This window comes from Suncus etruscus, chromosome 3, assembly GCF_024139225.1.
Source record: "Suncus etruscus isolate mSunEtr1 chromosome 3, mSunEtr1.pri.cur, whole genome shotgun sequence".
NCBI lineage: Eukaryota > Metazoa > Chordata > Mammalia > Eulipotyphla > Soricidae > Suncus > Suncus etruscus.
The window spans coordinates 129,286,502-129,303,730 of record NC_064850.1 but is presented as its reverse complement, the minus strand read 5'-3'; the positions used below and the strand labels follow the sequence as shown (position 1 = coordinate 129,303,730).

At 39.4% G+C, this 17,229-nt stretch overlaps 2 pseudogenes; both read left to right on the top strand.

Moving 5' to 3' along the window:
• Nucleotides 1-9,488: 9,488 nt before the first annotated feature.
• On the top strand, nt 9,489-10,942 carry LOC126003812 (HMG box-containing protein 1-like; annotated as a pseudogene).
• Nucleotides 10,943-11,093: 151 nt separating this feature from the next.
• Nucleotides 11,094-11,204, top strand: LOC126005287 (uncharacterized; annotated as a pseudogene).
• The last annotated feature ends 6,025 nt before the right edge of the window (nt 11,205-17,229 follow it).

Below are 17,229 nucleotides of genomic sequence, written 5' to 3'. Positions count from 1 at the left end.
CTTTCATTTTTATTTTATTTTATTTTAATTTTTTTATTTTTTTTTTTGGTTTTTGGGCCACACCCAGCAGTGCTCAGGGGTTACTCCTGGCTGTCTGCTCAGAAATAGCTCCTGGCAAGCACGGGGGACCATATGGGACACCGGGATTTGAACCAACCACCTTTGGTCCTGGATTGGCTGCTTGCAAGGTAAATGCCGCTGTGCTATCTCTCCGGGCCCCCTTTCATTTTTATATTCTCTAAACTAGAGGAATGGTGAGTTCTTGGCATTGAACTTAAAACAAAGGTGCTGTAGGAGAGCAATTTGTTTGAAATACTTATATTTTATGAATCCTGGATATTCTGGTACCTTTTTGAGACATTCTCAGGAATTTTTCCCTCTGGGGTCACTATTTCTAATCCTACCTGATTTATTCCCTCTTGTCCTACTGTAGCTATATAATTTGTGATTAAATGCCATTAAATTCCACTATCTTATTTATAAGACTATTGTTTTCTTGATTTTCCATGTGTGGTTTGTCCATTGATGAAGTGGAGTGTTCAAATCCTCTATTATTAGTTTGTTGCTATCAATGTCTCATTGTAAATCTATGAATTTTCCATATACATTTTGCTATTTCTATGCTTAATGCATTTTAATAATTGTCATGTGTTCCTGTTTTATTTATCTCTGTCCTTATATCATGTCCATCTTTCTTGCTATGTGTTTTGTTGGGATGGGGAGGTCACACCCAGCAGCACTCAAGGGTTACTCCTGGTTTTATGCTCAGAAATTGCTCCTGGCAGGCTCCAGGGACCATATGGGATGCCGGGATTTGAACCACCAACCTTCTGCATGAAAGTCAAACGCCTTACCTCCATGCTATCTCTCTGGCCCCTCGCTATGTGTTTTGACTGAGAATTTTTTTTAACTAACATATAGTTCCTGTTGTATATGTTTTCTTTTTCCATTAATTTTTCATTGGCTTGAAGTAGCAGTTTTCATTCTCTTGTTTTAAATTTTTGTCTTTATTGTAGTGAAAATTTGCTCTTTTTTGGTCATCCTGTGCTGCTTTTTAAGTTTGTGATTTATATTAATATTGAGTACTGCTATGTATTATTTTTTTTACCTTACTCTTATCATTCTTTCTTCCTTCTTTCTTACAAGAGAGGTCTTGTAAACATTTTGTATAGAGAAGAAGCAATAATTGCAAACCCAGCTTATGTCTGTGAAGGCTTATATTCCTCTGAAATCTTATCATCTTACACAATACTTGACCAATAGTCTTATAATAGAATACTTTGAATCCACTATTTCACTCTCTGGATTTCTATTGAGAATCTTATTGAAAGCATAATGAAATTAACTACTTCCCCCTTTGTTCACCTTCAATGTTCTTTATTTCTGTTGCGTTCTCAGTAGTCATTACTTTAGATATTAGTCTTGGTCTAATTGTATTTAGCTAGTTGGGCATTCAATAAACTCATGGACTTTAATTTAGAGATTTTTCTCAGAATTGCAATCATTTTCACTATTATTTATCTGAATAAGCTGTGTTTCTTTTCTTTTTCCCACTGGGACACAAATTATTCTTTTGTTTTTTTTTTTTTGTTTTGTTTTGTTTTGTTTTTTGGGCCACACCCGGCGGTGCTCAGGGGTTACTCCTGGCTGTCTGCTCAGAAATAGCTCCTGGCAAGCACGGGGGACCATATGGGGCACCGGGATTCGAACCAACCACCTTTGGTCCTGGATCGGCTGCTTGCAAGGCAAACGCCGCTGTGCTATCTCTCCGGGCCCGACACAAATTATTCTTAAATTGCCTTTTCTAATTGACTTATGTCTTACTGTTTCTGTCTTTCTTTTTCCCCTTGATTTTGCAGAGCTAGAAACTGAGCACAGCCTTCACATATGTAAGCAATTATTTTACTGCTGATCTATATCCTGACCCTATATTTTTTATTTCTTTACAACTTATCCCTCTCCTTTCTGTTCCCTGAATAATTTGTACATAACTATATTTACAGTCATTGCCTTGTTTTTCCATTTGTCTCATTTGCTTCCATGACTTTCCCTATGGCCGTGATCTCATGTATTGATATCTTTACATTCTGAATCTGCTATTTTCTCATTTAAAGATATAATTTCTAACTCCTAGTCATCTGTATTATTGCTAAACACTTTTTTAAAATTTTTATTGTATCTTTGTTCTGATTTACCTTTTATGACCTCCTTTTCTAAATTTTAATATACTATTGAGTTTATTACAACAATCTTGAACTTTTTTACTTGAGGTTGATTCTGAAGAGCTCTTCTCACCTTATAATATCAATATTTTCAAAGGTCTCATTATAATGAGCATTATCATGCATTATATATTTTAGCTGCTTATTCTGAAATTTTGTATTTTCTTTTAAGCTTTAGCATACACAAATTGAAAGAGAGGAGAGGGAAAAAGAGAAATCAACAACTTGACCAGTAAATAACAAACAACTTACATTTTTTTTAATTGGTGGCAATGCGGCTTTCTTTGATTTTATTTTACTGTTTTGATTTTCCTGCTTCCCAGGGAGTCTAGCCTGAATCTGCATCTGTTGGGTCAGAAAGGTAGAGAGGAGAACAAGACAATCAGACTGAGGTGGAAAGGCTGGTTGGTATTTGTGGTATCACAGATCTATCTCCTCTCTGGGACCAGAAAACCCAGAGCTGAGACTTGACATGCTATTCATGGTCAGTATTCATCCCAGGCATTAGAGTCATTAATGGTGGTTAACAGGAGTGTAGTGAAGAGCATCTTCTCTGTTCTCATCCATAGTAGATTGCCAGCATATATGAAAGTTTCAGCTCTGCTATATCATCATCTGAAAAAAGAACTTGTGGTCTTTCTGACAAGCTACCTACCATGGAATGGTCCTCCTGACTTTCATTTCCCCACAACTATCTTTTATTTTCCTTATATCCCAGAAATGAGTGAGATTATTCTATGCTTATCCCTCTCCCTTTGATTCATTTCACTGAGCATAATAATCTTCATGGCTGTCCATGTAGAAGCAAAATTCATGACTTCATTTTTTCCTAATGGCTGCATAGTATTCCACTCTTAGATAGACCACAGTTTCTTGAGCCACTCATCTCTTGTCAAGCATCTGGGTTGCTTCCAGATTCTAACTATTATAAATAGTGCTGCAATGAACATAGGAGTACATAGGTCATTTTTGTAGTGTGTTTTGTGTTCCTAGAGTATATTCCTAGTATTGCTGGATTATAAGGAAGCTCAATTTCCAATTTTTTAAGGAATACCCATATTGTTTTCCAAAAAGCCTGGATGGACTACATGGCATTCCCACCAGCAATGAACAAGAGCCCCTTTCTCCCCACATCCATGCCAGTACTGGTTGTACTTGTTGTTTGTGATGTTTGTGATGTGTATCATTCTCTGTGGTGTGAGATGATACCTTGTCGTTGTTTTGATTTGCATCTCCCTGATGGTTAGTTATGTGGAGCATTTTTTTCATGTGCCTTTTGGACATCTGTATTTCTTCTTTGCCCCATTTATTGATGGGGTTAGATTTTTCTTTCTTTTTCAGTTCTGTCTCTACTTTATATAATCTTAGATCTCTGCCCTTTATCAGAAGGATATTGGGTGAATAGTTTTTCCATCCGTTGGTAGCCTTTGTATCCTAGTTACTAAGAAAGCTACATTTTAAATGTTTTTGTTAAGTGTTCTTAGCACAGAAATGCATGCTCATATGTTCAATACAGCTAGCATAGAAAAATGCTATGCTAATTTCTGTGTAAACACATTCACATGCACTAGTCTGCTAGTGTGTCAGTGACACATTCGTACATTTAAAGGACTAAGTTATTTTATCTGCAATATTATTATAGTGTGATAGTATTCTGCAACTTAAACTAGGTTGAAATTTTGAGTTTTTATTTTTCATTTCCAGAGAGGAATTGCACAGTTGGAAAATGAACTCCTATTTTTGCCTGTTATCTAAAACTAATTTGAATCCTAAATGAGTCGGTTCTGTTTTTTTTATGGTTTCCTTTTGTGTTGTATTAATTTTCTACCCGACGAACTCTACATATTGGATACATTAATTAAATAACACATACTCACCTTATAGTGACAGGTATGCTTTTTATCCGTAGGCATACAAAAAAGAAATGATTGTATCTTAACAGTTAAAATTAAAATTGGTTGCTGTGGTGGAATTTTTATAAAGAGGTGATTTGAAAGTAAGTGTTTACAGTGACTCTTTTATTTGGGAGTTCAAGTCATTCTACCTGCCTGGAAATAATACAAGCATTGCCTTCCTGACTCTCCTTTCATGGGTTTCAATTTCTAGAGAGCTTAATGTTGCTGAACTGGGCTCCTTCTATTATCAGCACAATGGAGTCCCCTGAGCCTCTTTGCCTTTTCTCCATGTTTATAGAAGGAAACAGTGTCCTGCTATTTCTCACATGAGGGAATCTGAAAGTTCATGAGCTCAGCACAACTCAGAAATACCTCTGTCCCTTTCAGTCCCACCCTGGAATGTGATTTGTATTTAAATACAAAGCAGCAATCCTTAGAATAAGTTTCAGAATTCTTTGATCTCATGAATTCAAATTTTTAGTCACATTCTTCTGAGTCTTTAACAATATTTCGTGGCCTGGAGAGATAGTACAGCGGTGTTTGCCTTGCAAGCAGCCGATCCAGAACCTAAGGTGGTTGGTTCGAATCCCGGTGTCCCATATGGTCCCCCGTGCCTGCCAGGAGCTATTTCTGAGCAGACAGCTGGGTGTGGCCCAAAAAACAAAACAACAACAAAAAAACACAACAATATTTTGCAATCAAGTAAGTATAAAATAAACAAATTTTTCTTTTTTTCACTCAAAAAGATGATGCATCCTATGGAAAACAATATGGAGATTCCTCAAAAAAACTGGAAATTGAGCTCCCATATGATCCGGTTATACTAGGCCTAGGATATACCCTAGGAACACAAAAATGCAATACAAAAATCCCTTCCTCACACCTATATTCATTGCAGTGCTATTTATAATAGCCAGACTCTGGAAATAACCAAGATGCCCTTCAACAGATGAATGGCTAAAGAAACTGTGGTACATATACACAATGGAATATTATGCAGCCATCAGGAAAGATGAAGTCATAAAATTTTCCTATATGTAGATGTACATGGAATCTATTATGCTGAGTGAAATAAATCAGAGGGAGAGAAATAGACACAGAATAGTCTCACTCATCTATGGGTTTTAAGAAAAATTAAGGACATTATTGTAATAATGCTCAGAGACAATAGACAATGGACCAGAAGGATCACCACAAAGCTCACCACAAAGAGTGGTGAGTGCAGTTAGGTAAATTACTACACTAACAACAATCATGACAATGTTAATGAGTGAGAGAAATATAATGCCTGTCTTGAATACAGTCAGGGGTATGGAAGGAGGGGTAGGCATTAGTGATGGGAATGTTGCACTGGTAAAGGGGGTGTTCTGTTTATAACTGAAAACCAACTACATTCATGCTTGTAATCATGGTGCTTAAATAAAAATTTTATATTAAAAAAATAAAAACATGCTTATAAGAAGTCAATTATATACATAATATATGTAATTATTATTGTGGGGTTAGGGGCTGTATGAGGTGCCAGTGATCAACTTGGGTCTGCTGTGTGCAAGGCAAAAACCCTACCCACTGTGACCCCTATTATATTTTTTCCAGAGATGTAAGTAGTTCATGTTTAATATAGAAGCTACAGAAAAAATAGAGGAAAAGAATTCTTAAAATGCTACTACACTTAAAATAGTATTTTTTGTTTGGGCTATATTACAACATGGGGGAAGTTTTGTAGTTTGTTTTTAGGTCAAATTCAGCAAGGTTCAGGGCTCTGTATTCAGGGATCACTCTTGCCCAGACTCAGGGAACCAGTGGGGTTCTGGGTATCAAACCCTGGTTGGTTGTATGCAAGACAAACACCATACCCACTGTACTATGAGTTCCGCCACTACAATATGAGTTATTATGTTTTGTTGTTCTTTGGTGGGGCACACCTGGTAATATTCAGGGGTACTCCTGGTATTTGGGCTTTTCCTGGAGCTGCTCATGGGACCATGTTATGCCAGGGATTGAACGCTGGCATTCTGAATACAACTCATGACTTCCAACCCTTTAAGACATCCCTCATTTCCCTTATTAAATGTTTTGATTTGTAAGTTTTAGAATTTATCAATAATGTGAAAAACTTGCTCTCTTTATCTGCAACTGCTTGGTTCTTAGCAACTTCATATGACATCATTTAGATTTATTATAGTTTACTATCCCTTGCTTTTGAACACTTAGTTCCTTATAAATATAGTAAGTAGCTAAGCTTTCACTATATCTGTAATATATTTATCTTCACGATTAATTATTTCCTTAGGATAAATTCCTAAATGTGATATTTCAGGACTGAGGATGCAAGTCAGCAGAGTATTTGCCTAACATATGTGAGGTCTTCATTTTAATCCCTTGAATTGCAAAAGTGTAAGGAGTTCAAGTAATTGTGTTTGTGAGTGTGTGACTGTGTGTATTTTTTATGTATGTATTTTTTTACTTCATTACTCATAGCAAAAATGTTCAGAAAAGTTGTTTAAAATTTTGGGAGAGGTAATTTGGTTCATACCAAGAAGTAACTGGGGGCTACTCCCTGTTCTTTGCTCAACCAAGGTCAGACACTTTTAGAGAGCAGTAAACCCCAGAGTTGAAGCATTACATGCCATGACAGGCAGGCCATGTGAAACTCTGTTCTGCTAGATAATTATCCCAACCCCACCCTAACCTCCCAACTACATCCCCACTCCAATCCTAATCTCAACTTCATCCCCACCCCCAAGACAATTCTAACCCCAACCCTAATGCCAATCCTCAACCCCATCCTAACCTTCACCCTAAACCAAACCTAACCAACCCTAATTTAACCTAACCCTAAACCTAGCCAACCTTAATCCTAATGCTAATCCACTGCCATACATCTAAACCTAATTCCAATCCTAACTCCAACCCCAACCTAAACCCTCACCCTCAACACTCACCTTCAGCTTCAACCCCAACACTTAACTTCACCCTAACCCAACTCAAACCAACACTAGCCCACTTTATCCTTAATACATCACCATACTTCTAATCCTAATCTAGCAGTAACACCTACTCTAACTCTAACCAAAATCTGACCCTTGACCTTAACTCTTGACCTTGACATAACTTCTAACTTAAACCAATAACCCAAACCCACCCCTAACCTAACTACACGCCAAACCTAACAATTCTAATCCTAACCCCCTTAACTCTAACCCCTACCATTAATCTTATCCTTACCAAAACCCTAAACATAACCCTAACAATAAACTAAAGGAAATCCAATCTGAACCCGAAACCTAAATCTAAACCTAGCCCTAACCTTAATCATAACCCAATCATAACTCTAATCCTAGCCCTAAACCTAACACACCCAAACAGACTTGATTTGTCCCCAACCCAAACCAAAACCACATTGACCTTGACCACAACCTGACCACAACCTTAAACCTAATCCAATCCTAACCACTAACCCAACACCCAAGCCTAACCCCTAATCCCCAACAGCCTTTTTTTTTTCTTTTTTTTTTTTTTTTTTTTTGGTTTTTGGTTTTTGGCTTTTGGGTCACACCAGCAGCGCTCAGGGGTTACTCCTGGCTCAACGCTCAGAAATCGCTCCTGGCAGGTTCAGGAAACCATATGAAATGCCGGGATTTGAACCACAGTCCTTCTTCAGTATGCAAGGCAAACACTCTACTTCCATGCCATCTTTCCGGCCCCCACAACCCAGCCTTAACCCTAACCACTAATCCCAACCCAAATCTAACCCCTAACACTAACCCTCTAACCCTAACACTAACCCTAAAGCCACACCAATTCTAACCCTAACCCTTAACCCAAAACCAACTCCAACACTAACCCCTAACCCTAATCCACACCACCAACCCTACTCTGTCCCTGATGCTAACCCTACCCTAACCCTGACCTTGACTTGTACTTAAGCCTAAACATAGTCCCTAGCCCCAACCCTAACCCTGACTACGACCCTAACCCTAACACTCTAACACTAACCCTAATCTTAAAACCCTAACCCCGAACCACAACACCCAAACATAAACCCTAACACTAACCCAAACCCTAACACTAACCCAAACCTTAACACTACCATAACCCTAACATAACCTTACCCTAAACCTAATCCTAACCACAACCCCACCCCAAACATACCCAAACTCTAACCTAACCCTAGCTAATCCTTACCCTAATATACCACCATATATCTAACCTTAACCCTAACCCCCAAGCCCTAATCCTAAACTAGCCTAACACAACACTAACCCTAAACCAAAGCAAACTGCTGATCCTGACTCTTGACCTTTAACCCTGACCCCTAAACTCTAACCCTAGCCCTAAACCTAAGAACCCTAACCCTAATATATCTCTAACCCCTACACCAACTCCTAACCTAAACCTAACACCCTAACCCCAATCCCAACTGTTAACCTTACCCTAAATATAAAACTAACCCTAACCACTCTAACACTAACTTTAACAATAACCAAACACTATCACTAACCTTAACCCTAATACACTCAGACCTGACACTGATCCTGACCCTGACACAATCCATACTCTGACAGCAACACCAATCCTAACCGAACTTTAACCCTAACCCTAAACCTAAACCAACCCTAGGAGTAACACTTGACCCTAGCCCTTGAGTCTAATCTTTGACCCTTACTCTAACCCATAAACCTAACAACCCAACCTTAAACCTAACCTACCCTAAAAAAACCTAATCCTTACTCCAACTCCCTAAACCTCTAATACTTACCCTAATCCAACCCTAAACCTAGCTCTAGCCCTAGCTTTAATCATAACCCTCTAACCCCTTAACCCTAACCCCAAACAAAAACTCTAACACCAAAACTAATAACACCAACCCTAACCCTAAAAGTAACCTACACAACCAAGTATCTAGCCCTGACCCCAACCCCAACACCCAAACTTAACCCCAACTCTAACCATCTAACCATCTAACCATAATCCTAGCTCTAGCCCTAATGCTAAGTCTCTAACCCTTAACCCTAACCCCAACATTAACCCTTATATATAGCCCTAACCCTGACTTTAGCCTAACCCTAAATTTAGTCCTAAAACTTAACCAACCCTAACCCTTAACCCCAATCCCAACACCTGAACCTAACCCTATCTCTAATCCAAACCCTATCCATAACCCTCAACCCAACTCAACCCCAATGACATCCCATGCAAACCCCAACACTCACTCTCAACCCCACCCTCATTCTAACCCAATCCTAAGTCTAACACCAACCTGAACCTGAACTCAACCATTGAGCCTTGAACTGATGACCCTGACTTTTGAACCTTGGTCCTGACCATAACCCCTAACCCAAACCCTACCTAACCCTAATACTTCCCTCATTACTGGGAGGAGGAACCACCCAGTGAGACATGAAAGAGCACAATTAAGCCAGACTCTGGCATTTTCTGCATGTCCTCTATCTCAGATGATGATGATTTGGGATGGTGCAATTCCTGGCCTTCAACTGCTTGGCACTGTTTTTTGAAAGGCACATGATTGTGTTTTCTTTTTTTTTTTTTTTTTTTTGGTTTTTGGGCCACACCCGGTGACGCTCAGGGGTTACTCCTGGCTATGCGCTCAGAAGTCGCTCCTGGCTTGGGGGACCATATGGGACGCCGGGGGATCGAAGCGCATTCCGTCTCCTAGGCTAGCGCAGGTAAGGCAGGCACCTTACCTCGAGCACCACCGCCCGGCCCGTGATTGTGTTTTCAAAAGGGAAGCAATAGGAATGGCAAGACATTGAAGATTTTGCTAGAGCTGAAAACTGATAATGAAGAAGATCTTCAGTTAGGGATTCACAAGGGTTATGGTTCTGATGGCTTAACATTATCATATGAAGAAAGTGTATCATTTGGCTAGTCTGTACTTAAGTTGACTTTTGGTCTTGGTACAGTAGAAAATGGTTTACTTATAGTACAGTGTAAGCTGGATCACCCTTTCTATGTTAAAATTAAACGTTGGGGGACTGGAGAGATAGCATGGAGGTAAGGTGTTTGCCTTTCATGCAGAAGGTCATTGGTTCGAATTCTGGCATCCCATATGGTTCCCTGAGCCTGCCAGGAGCGATTTCTGAGCATGGAGCCAGGAGGAACCCCTGAACACTGTTGAATGTGACCCCCCTCAAAAAATATTAAAGGTTGGTCAGCATTTTATCTAAGCCTGATAACATGGCATTCCATGTTGTGAAATACATGTTGGTGATGCATGCCTACCTCCTGGACACCTTGATGCCATTAGTTTTGATGATTTGGGTGTTTTTAATACATTTAAAAGCTATGTCTTCATGCCTATGAATTCTTCTGCAGTCTATGTGCTAAGTAGTATGGCTCTACAGCTTTATGCATTTTTGTCTTGTGGAAGATCTGGTGGTCAACACTTCGCAAGATCTGGATTCAGTAAAAACTGTGGCTCACCAGGATCATCACAGCTCTCTTCCAGTTTTTTGGATGCTAAGGCTGTCAAAAACCACAACTCAGGGACTGTGAGTGCCCTTTCTCCTAGCAAGTGCAAAAGACCAATGAATGCCTGCATGCTTTTTGCCAATATATATATATATATATATATATATATATATATACTCAGATAATATACTCAGTTGAATATACTCAGATGTATCCAGGGAAAAATAACAGAGCCATAAGTGTGATTTGTGGTGAGAGATGGAAGAAAATGAAGAACAAAGAGAGAAGGATGTATATGTTAGAAGCAAAAGCTTTGGCTGAAGAATAAAAACATTTAAATCCTGACATTTTGGGGGGAAAAGAACAGATTCAGATGCATGACAACATTAAGCTGGAAGGACAGTTTATCCCAAGGAAGGACACTTGGGATATTGGTCATGGGAATGTTGCACTGGTGAAGGATTTTAGATATATAAATATATAATATATTTATATAAATATAAATATATTATATATTAAAAAATAAAAAAAGAAAAGATAAGGCCTCCCAATTCTTACCACAGGCTGTGTTCTTTACACTGACTGTATAGAAAGAGGAGGTACAGTAAATGCACCCCATATACCGTATTTTCCAGCGTATACGACGACTTTTGAAACAAAAAAAAGTCAACCAAAAACCGGGAGTCGTCTTATATGCCGAGTATATCCCGAAAAATGTTTCAATATGCCACTAAAGAAAAATTGTCTGAATATTGTCACAAAATGAATTTTCCAATTCAATCCTGCACCAATCACTGCAAGGCTGCTTGGACTACCTCTCTAACTCAGCCAATCCAGGCAGGCTTTTGATGCATGCAAATTAGACAATGTTCTGGACCCAAATCTACACTGTAAAAAGCCTGCTCAGATGGGTCAGAGTCAGAGAGGAAGTCTATGACAGTATAACCTTTGAACTTTTGCTTGTTGTGATTGGCTCACTGTGGTACATACAGTTGCAGCACAGGAACGTTCTGTCTGATACAGCGAATATAGGCCTAAATCTATGTTTTAACTGCAAAATTAGGGGGTCAACTTATACACCCAGTCATCTTATATGCCGGCAAATAAGGTACACCTCAACCCAGGCCCTTTGTCTGGTCTGTATTGTGAATTGGGGGACAAAAAAAAAAACAAAAACAAAAACCATTAAGCTGGGATATTAAGTGCTTAAGTCTGCATTTGTGTAAACATTGACTGTTGGTGGAAAGACTTAAGATCAAGAACATTGTCCTGAATTTGTATGACCATAAGATACTAATAGCATTGAGTCTTGAAATGATTTCATAATTGAGTGAGGATTTGCTTTCTCCATTAGAGCAATTGAGTAAGCTAAAACTATCAATATATATATATATATATATATATATATATATATATATATATATATATATTGGTTTTTGGGTCACACCTGGTAGCGATCAGAGGTTACTCCTAGCTCTATGCTCAGAAACAGCTCCTGGCAGGCTCAGGGGACCATATGGAATTCCAGGATTTGAGCCACCATCCTTCTGCGTGCAAGGCAAACACCTTACCTCCATGCTATCTCTCTGGCCCAACTATCAATATTTTAAGCCAAATTGACTTATTTCTCTTCCAAACTCTATATTATGTCTATCAAGTAATATAGGCTTGAAAATTGATATCCTGTGGTGCTAAAGTCATAGAAAGAGGAGAAGTATATACATGTTTTATTTTAAATTGTACAAAGGGGACTTTAAAAATATGTAACTGCTGTTTATACACTGGCTTCTTAGTGTTTATTAATCTGTTATTGTACACCTAATGGAATGAAACAATCTGGGAGTTGGCTTTCCTTGAGCAACCACCACATGGCTCAGCATCTGTGCCAAACATGGGAGCTCCTAATCTAGCCAGTGCCAAGAGGCTATCAGAATATATGATAGGAGGGTGGTCTAAGTGCCCCCAACTAAAGTGCCACTTGCTGCTGTTCCCATGAGCATGCTGAGTTTTATGCAGCAGATGGCAGCATGCACCCATTATTTCCAGTGGTGTCCTAGCCGAGGCCAAGCTGATGGTATTTAATAGCACTGAGATACAGACACTGGAATGGCGCTATGAATAGTTGACACCATTGTATTTTTTAACTTTGTGTTCTATATCTCCTCAACCACATATCTTTTTTTTTTTTTTTTTTTTTTTTTTGTGGTTTTTGGGTCACACCCGGCAGCGCTCAGGGGTTATTCCTGGCTCCATGCTCAGAAATTCTCCTGGCAGGCACGGGGGACCATATGGGACACCGGGATTCGAACTGATGACCTCCTGCATGAAAGGCAAACACCTTACCTCCATGCTATCTCTCCGGGCCCTCAACCACATATCTTAACTATCTTATTCTGTCATCATATCTTTATGGTGGGGGCAGATTTTGCACTTATTGCAAGCAATACTTGCATTTTACTTTTCCTCCAGCCGTCTAAAATTAGAGCAAATATATTGGTAATACAACTGCTTTTGCTCTAAGCTACAATCATGGCTTTTCATGTTACTTACCAGTGGTGTTTCTGGTTAAGAATCACAGCTATAAAATTGATTTCAGTTCATTACACTTCATTATTTGCCCATAAATTTTGCACACTATATTCTTGTATATTATTTCAAATAAAATGGAGAGAAAAAATCCTAACCCTAACGCATCCCAACAATGACCTGAAATTGATCCTAGCCCTGACCCTGATGACCGGATCCCAATCCTAACCATAACACTTGACTCTAACTCATGACCCTAACCTATGACCCTGACCATAACATCTAACCCTAATCCAACCTTAACCCTAACTCATCCTAACTCATCTAACCCTCTAATCCTAACCCTAACCTTGGTTCTAGCTATAACTCTCTAATCTCCTAACCCCAACCATAAAACTAACACTAAATCCTAACTACTCTAATTCTAAATTTAACAACCCTAACATTAATAACTCCAACCATTCCCCAATCCCAACCCTAACTCCTAACCTTAACCTCTAACCCTAACCCACCCATCTATACCTGACCCTAACCTGACACCAACCGCAATCCCAACCCAATCCTAACCACACCCTTGGCACTAACCCTTGACATTTGACCCTGATCCTGACCCTGGTCCATGACCATAACCCGAACCCAAAAACCCTAACCCTGATCCTTGACCCCTGACCCTTACTCTTGACCTAAGCCAACCCTAACCTTAACCCTAAGTCTAACCCAACCCTAACCATAACTATAACCATAACTTACTTGACCCTGACCCTAACCCAACTCTAACCTAACCCTAATGAAGGCAAAAATCTGTAATTCACCCACGCATGCCATACACAATAATACCAGCATTTCACAGCAAGCAAAAATGTTTTAATAATCACTTAAAAATAAAATGTAAACAAATATATGTAAACATCCCCACATGTGGATGACCATGAGCATCCTATGCAGTTTGCTACCAGATGCTGTATGCAACTGCATAGAAAATTAAAAGTATCAGGGGCTGGAGTGGGTTTTTATCTGAGGATTGGCCTTGCATTGCAGCCCCCATACACAAATTCCTGCCTTAGGAGTGAGCATGGCTCTCCTTTCCCGTTTCTCAAGCGAAGCTAATTCATTTTCACTGGGCTTTAAGGGCATGTCAGTGCAGATGAAGATGGGACACACATGCTTAGGAGGAAAGGAGCACCCACTTGTACCGAAGATCTCTGCCAGGCCGCTTTAGCCCCAGCTTTGCTGCACAGTGCGGCATCTCAGTTAGGTTCAAGTGCCGCTTCAGGCCTCAGAAACTTTTGAAGAGCACCCCTTCATGTACAGGACCACTCCCCATGGCCCCCCACCCCTGCAGTCAATCCAGTTTTCATGCTTTTGCACGGAATTTAAGAGCCATTTTTACTTTTCACTGTGGCCACTGTCTTTCCCAGACTGCATGAAACACGTCACCACTTCTAAACAAGTCCCTTTACCACATCTCGAAGGATTTCATCCAATGCCTTTCTTTCGGGGGACTTCCCTTCCTGGGGCTCTGGGGCCACAGAGGTTTTCAGGTCTCCTAGGGGCATCACACTTTTAGCTCTTTCAGTCTTTGCCCACGGACTGGCCACTTCACCCTCAGCATCATTTTCAAGGTTTCATAGGGTTCCAGATTCTCGGTTTTCATTTTCACCTACCCACTCATTTATGTTCTGTTTGTCTGCTTGCAATTCCATCAGTTTACTTGGCCTTCAGCTCCTCACACGGTCCAGCTGTCACACCATGTGTCTCCTGCTCTGCCACAACACCTGTTTCTGGGAGCTCACACACTGCTTGATGTTGACATGCTTTGTAGGGGTGAGACATCTTTATTTACATCTTTATTTACACTGACACACACAGTATGCTTTACTCACCTGACATCATACATGTTTTGCTCATCACTCAAACAAGTTGCGTTTGCATTATGCTTCTATATTCTTCTTTTTTTTTTTTAAGTTTTTGGGCCACACCCGGCAGTGCTCAGGGGTTACTCCTGGCTCTGCGCTCAAATATTGCTCCTGGTTAATGTCACCGGGTGTGCCCCACGCCCTGAAATCGCTCCTGGCAGGTTCAGGGAACCATATGGGATGCCGGAAATTAAACTCGGGTCTAAAGGGAAAGTGGAGCCAAAATAGGGGCCATAGAAGGGGTAAATGCGATGTGGCCGCTGCCCAAGAGGGCAGGGACGAGGAGCGGGTCACAATAGCAAACTGGGACAACATTCTCCACATATAAAAATAAATAAATAAATAAATAAACTTGCTTTCAAAACATCACATCTCAAATCAAACAGAAAAATAAATCTATCCTGGCCATCTGTCACCAATTAGGGAACCAAGAACAACTACTCCACACAAACTAACAACAACAAAACCCACAGAAGCCATTTCCACAAATGAATTTAACTTGCACCAAAAAAAAAAAAAAAAAAACCACATAAGTGATACACCAAAAAAAAAAAAAACACACACACAACAAACAAACCCACAAAAGTACAATAAAAATAGTGTCGCACACAAAGAAATTTAAGATAATTTGGGGCTGGAGAGATAGCATGGAGATAAGGCATTTGCCTTGCATGTAGAAGGACAGTGGTTTGAATCCTGGCATCCCATATGGTCCCTGGAGCCTGCCAGGAGCAATTTCTGAGCATAGAGCCAGGAGTAATCCTGAATGCTGCTAGGTGTGACCCAAAATCCAAATCAAAAAAAAAATTTGAAAGAAATTTAAGATAATTTAAGATAATAGCCATCTTTCACTTTTAGAACCATTATATATATTATATATAAACTATAACAAAAGGAATAATGCAATCGTTTTAGATACAGAGGAAGACAAAGAGATCCAAAAAAGTCTGCCATAGAGAAAAATTGGGCAGAGGGGTGGAGGAAAGTCACATATAAGAGGAAATAGAAAAATGGAGGGCAAAAATAAACCATGCTCACCATATGCCTGTTACCACATAAGAGGACAAAAATAGAAACCAGTGAATACTGTTCATATCTTAAGTAAAATATAACTTTCAAAAATAAGTGTAACATCGAAAACAATTCATGATTAAACATTAGTCATAAAACAATTACCACTTTCAAAATAGAGATCAAATCTTTACATCACAGGGGAGAATGTTGGCACACTACCCTGCCAGCCTCCATCACATGCTCAACAATCCATATAGGAGTAACCATGAGCATAGCCGACATTCAACAGAATATTTAATTTAAAAAATGACACACTTTACCAACAAGGCCTTCTGAAAGAATGCAATCTTTCACTACCTGGTAAAAATAAATTCAACAAAGGACTGCACACATGGCAGCCTGGAGAGGGACATCAAACATACTATGTGCAAAGTCAACTGGAAAGAACTTTAGAAATAACATTTTAATTAAAATTACATAAAGAAACATAAAGATAGCATACATAGAGACAAAGATATGAATCCATAGAACACTGTTATGTACTATGACAACCCTGGCAACATCACCTGAACAAAGACTTGAGCACAGCTCACCTATTTCTTTCTCACCAAATGGCCCCCACCATATCAATCCCATCTTGCACTTATCTTAACCTTCTCGCCAAAAGACATAACATGAAGTTTTGGATCAGAGAATCTCCTGTAGGACCTGGACCAAAGCATCAGAGTGAGCAGGTGAGAACAATCATCCCCTGTCTGAGGTCTCCTAACATCTTCATCCTGCCAAGACTTCATCTTCCCTTGGAGTAATATAAATTACTTCGGTTGTTATAGGCAAGGCTACTTTCTAAGTCCCTAAGGTCTATTTTATTGTGGATTATTCAAAATGTCAAGACATGGGTAACAGTTCTTTCCATTTTATGAATAAACAGTTCAACAGAAAAGGGAAGGGCCATCAAGCAAACTCATATTCTTGACTTATCAAAAAATTCTTTATCAAAGAATAGGGTGTCTCTACATTAGTGGTCCTCAAACTTTTTAAACAGTGGGCCACTTCACTGTCCCTCAGACCATTAGAGGGCCGGACTATAGTAAAAACAAAAACTATGAACAAATTCCTATGCACACTGCATATATCTTATTTTGAAGTGAAGAAACAAAACAGGAAAAATACAATATGTGGCTCGCAGGCCATAGTTTGAGGACTACTGCCACAGTTAAG